The following is a 4,946-nucleotide window of genomic DNA, read 5'->3' as shown; positions in this document are numbered from 1 at the left end:
GATAACATATCAACCACACTGAGAGAGTGCTGCATTGCTGGCAAAGCTTTCCTTCAGATAAGACAGTAATCCCAGATCACGTGTATCTGTTCTGGCGATTTACGCAGAATTAACAGCACAGAAACAGGCCATTTGGCCAAACTTGTCTGTGATGGTGTTTATGCTCCACACGAGATTCCTCCCACCTTGCTTCATCTAACCCTAATTGTAAGCAATGCAGCCGCGAAATCCGCTCCCCCCCCCTTAGTGCTGGCTGCTGAAGCCATTTTCAGTAAAAACAAATCGGATGGCTTGCTTCCGGGCATTTCCCACCTAGTGTCTTCAAGTGCACTTCTCCTACCAGCCCTTAAGCCAGGAGCAGTGTATTGGGAGCCTCTGTTTCATAGAATCATAGAAATTTACAGCCATGTCGACCCATCCTGTCCCCGCCGGCTGACCAAGAGCTATCCAGCCAAATCCCACTTTCTAGCTCTTGGTCCGTAGCCCTGCAGGTTTCAGCACTTTAAGTGCACATTCAAATATTTTTTAAACGTTGTGAGGGTTTCTCCCTATACCACCCTTTCAGGAAATGAAGTCCAGACTCCCACCACCATCTGAGTGAAGAAAATTTCCGTTGTATCTCTTCTAAACCTCACCCCAATTACTTTAAATCTATGCCCCTGGTTGGTGACCCCTCTACAAATGGAACCAGGTGCTTCCTATCCACTCTATCCAGGCCCCTAATAATTTTATACACCTCAATCAGGTCTCCCCTCAGCCTCCTCTGTTTCAAAGAAAACAGAGCCATCATTTCCAATCTTTCTTCATAGCAAAAATTCTCCAGTCCAGGCAACATTCTTTTAAATCTCCTCTGCATCCTTTCCAGTGCAATCACATCTTTCCTGTAATGTGGTGACCAGACCGTACACAGTACTCCAGCTGCAGCCTAACCAGTGTTTTATACGGTTCAAGCATAACCTCCTTGCTTTTGTATTTCATGCCTTGACTAAGAAAGTCAAGTATTGCATATGCCTTCTTAACCACCTTATGTATCTGGCCTGCTATCGCCAGGGATCTGAGGACCTGCACTCCAAGGTCCCTTTGTTCCTCTACACTTTTCAGTGTCTTACCATTTAATGTGAATTCCCTTGCCTCGTTAGACCTCCCTAGATTTATTACCTCACACTTATCCGGATTGAATTCCATTTGCCACTGTTCTGCCCATCTGACTAGTACACTGATATCATCCTGCAATCCACAGCTTTCTTTATTATCAATCACACAGCCTATTTTAGTGTCATCTGCAAATGTCCGAATCAAACCTCCAACATTCAAGTTCAAGTCAATGATATATACCACAAAAAGCAAGGGACTGAGCACTGAGCCCTGCGGCACCCCACTGGATACAGCTTTCCTGTCACAAAAAAAAACATCAACCATTACCCATTGCTTCCTGCCTCTGAGCCAATTTTGGATCCAACTTGCCAGTTTGCCCTGGATCCCATGGGCTTTTACTTTCATGACCAGTCTGCCATGTGGGACCTTACCAAAAGTTTGCTAAAATCCATATACACTACATCATCTGCACTGCCTTCATCGACCCTTCTGGTTACCGTCTCGAAAAATTCAATCAATTTAGTCAGACACGACCTTCCCTTAACAAATCCATGCTGACTGTCTCTGTCTTTCAAAATGAAGATTTATTCCATCCCTCAGGATATTTTCCAATAATTTTCCCACCACCGAAGTTCGGCTGACTGGCCTGTAATTACTCGGTCCATTCCTTTCTCCCTTTTTAAATAAAGGTATAACATTAGTAGTCCTCCTGTCCTCTGGCACCAAATCTGTAGCCAAAGAGAATTGGAAAATGATGGTCAGAGCCTCTGCTATTTCCCCTTTTGCTTCTCTTAACAGCATGGGGTTCATTTCATCCGGGCCTGGGGATTTATCCACATTAAAAGCTGCTAAGCCGCTTAATGCTTCCTCTCTCACTATTTTTTAATCACACTCCTCCTCCCTCATGAAAAGTCTGCATCGCCCCTCTCTTTTGTGAAAACAGATGCAAAGTACTCACTCGGAATCATACCCATGTCTTCTGCCTCCATATGCAGATTTCCTTATGGCCTCTAAAAGGCCCCATTCTTTCTCTCGTTATCTTCTTACTCTTAATATATTTATAAAACATCTATGGGTGTTCCCTGATTTTACTTGCCAACAGTCTTTCATGCTCGCTCCTTGCTTTCCTAAGGCTGTGGTCATAGAACCTTTCATCGAGGAGGTAGTTATAGAACTTTGCCACCTCTTGGAACCTGAACTGCAGCCTCACTGCAGGGCAATGACCGCACTGCCAGTGGCCCTCCAAGTCAAGGTAACCCTAAATTTTCTTCCCCACTGGATCCTTGCAGTCTGCAGCAGGAGACATTGAAGAAACATCTCCGAATTCGCTGTACATCGCTGCATCTGTGACAGTACATAGGCTCGGTACTGAAGGAAAAGGGACTCCATTGTCTTCTCTCTGAACAGAGAGAAGCAGAAGTTTCATGCATGTAGCTTTAATGGGATTTCAGGATTCCTCATGGTGCAGGGCACCATCTAATACTCACATGTGGCTTTGCGGACCCCGTATATTAATCCTGAGACGTATCAGAAACTCAAAGGTTACTACTCACTTAACGTGCAGGTGATGTGCAAACACACCTAACATATCACGATGGAGAATGCCATGACGGCTCACAAGGAGCCCTCCAGTGCACATCAGAGTCAGTGCAAAATGTCATGGCGATCTGCTGTATCTACAATTTGGCCATTTTGAAGGCACAGATGTTGTCACCATGGGTTCTGCAACCACTTCAGAAGGAGGAGGAGGAAGAGAAGGAGGATGGGGAGGAGGAGGAAGGGAAGAGACAGGCAGCAGATCCCCATTCTGGATGGGTGCCGTACGCACGGCTTCAGTATCTGGTTCTCCTGAATGAAACCCCAGATCTTCATTGCTTAGCACTTCCCCACCTTACCATCCCCCTGTCGTGGAACATCACAGCATCGTCTTGGGCACAAATCTGAAATGAGAGTTATCAGAAAATAAACATTCCAAAACAAAATTTATAAATTAATCAATCCAAAACAACATAACAAGGTCAACTAATCACTCTTGTCCAATCCTTCAGTGTCTGTCTTTCGTATTCCTTTGTCTACTCTAGAGCCCCAAAGCAGTGCTACCCTAGTGGTTGCAGCATGGCTGATGGAAGGCTGCTGAGTTTCCATGGGGGACACTGCAGATGGCCTTGGAGGACAACCTCTTGCAGCTCAGTGTCTAGAAGGCAGAGGTCTGAATGCACCACTTCGGCATGAGCGGCTGCAGTCTGGACTGACAGGCTGCCAGGCTGCAGCAAGAGCCGTGATGGAATGGCAGGGGTGGGAATAGGAATGCTGCCATCCTCAGAGTACAATAGATTCTTGCACATTGGCACCTCTGCCACACCCCCAGGGCAGCGCCTCAGCATTCCTATCCATCCATTGGAGCATAGACACATAGAAACGTAGAAAATAGGTGCAGGATTAGGCCATTCAGCTCTTCGAGCCTGCACCAGCATTCAATAAGATCATGGCTGATCATTCACCTCAGTACTCCCTTCCTGCTTTCTCTCCTTACCCCTTGATCCCTTTAGCCGTAAGGGCCATATCTAACTTCCTCTTGAGTCAGAGGAAATGTATTAGCATGGATAGAGAATTGGCTGCCGAACAGAAAGCAGAGAGTCGGGATAAATGGGTCCTTTTCAGGTTGGAAATCGGTGGTTAGTGGTGTGCCACAGGGATCGGTGCTGGGACCACAACTGTTTACAATATACATAGATGACCTGGAAGAGGGGACAGATTGTAGTGTAACAAAATTTGCAGATGACACAAAGATTAGTGGGAAAGCGGGTTGTGTAGAGGACACAGAGAGGCTGCAAAGAGATTTAGATAGGTTAAGCGAATGGGCTAAGGTTTGGCAGATGGAATACAATGTCGGAAAGTGTGAGGTCATTCACCTTGGGAAAAAAAACAAAAAAAGGGAATACTATTTGAATGGGGAGAAATTACAACATGCTGCAGTGCAGAGGGACCTGGGGGTCCTTGTGCATGAATCCCAAAAAGTTAGTTTGCAGGTGCAGCAGGTAATCAGGAAGGCGAATGGAATGTTGGCCTTCATTGCGAGAGGGATGGAGTACAAAAGCAGGGAGGTCCTTCTGCAACTGTATAGGGTATTGGTGATGCCGCACCTGGAGTACCGTGTGCAGTTTTGGTCGCCTTACTTAAGGAAGGATATACTGGCTTTGGAGGGGGTACAGAGACGATTCACTGGGTTGATTCCGGAGATGAGGGGTTACCTTATGATGATAGATTGAGTAGACTGGGTCTTTACTTGTTGGAGTTCAGAAGGATGAGGGGTGATCTTATAGAAACATTTAAAAGAATGAAAGCGATAGACAAGATAGAGGCAGAGAGGTTGTTTCCACTGGTTGGGGAGACTAGAACTAGGGGGCACAGCCTCAAAATACGGAGGAGCCAATTTAAAACCGAGTTGAGAAGGAATTTCTTCTCCCAGAGGGTTGTGAATCTGTGGAATTCTCTGCCCAAGGAAGCAGTTGAGGCTAGCTCATTGAATGTATTCAAGTCACAGATAGATGGATTTTTAACTAATAAGGGAAGTAAGGGTTATGGGGAACGGGCGGGTAAGTGGAGCTGAGTCCATGGCCAGATCAGCCATGATCTTGTTGAATGGCTGAGCAGGCTCGAAGGGCTAGATGGCCTACTCCTGTTCCTAATTTTTATGTTCTTATTTATATATCCAATGAACTGGCATCAACAACTCTCTGTGGTAGGAATTCCACAGGTTAACAACTCTCTGAGTGAAGAAGTTTCTTCTCATCTCAGTCGTAATGGCTTACCCCTTATCCTTAGACTGTGTCGCTTGGCTCTGGACTTCC

This window comes from Pristiophorus japonicus, chromosome 6, assembly GCF_044704955.1.
Source record: "Pristiophorus japonicus isolate sPriJap1 chromosome 6, sPriJap1.hap1, whole genome shotgun sequence".
Lineage (NCBI taxonomy): Eukaryota > Metazoa > Chordata > Chondrichthyes > Pristiophoridae > Pristiophorus > Pristiophorus japonicus.
The sequence above is the reverse complement of the archived record's forward strand: the minus strand, read 5'-3'. Positions refer to the sequence as shown.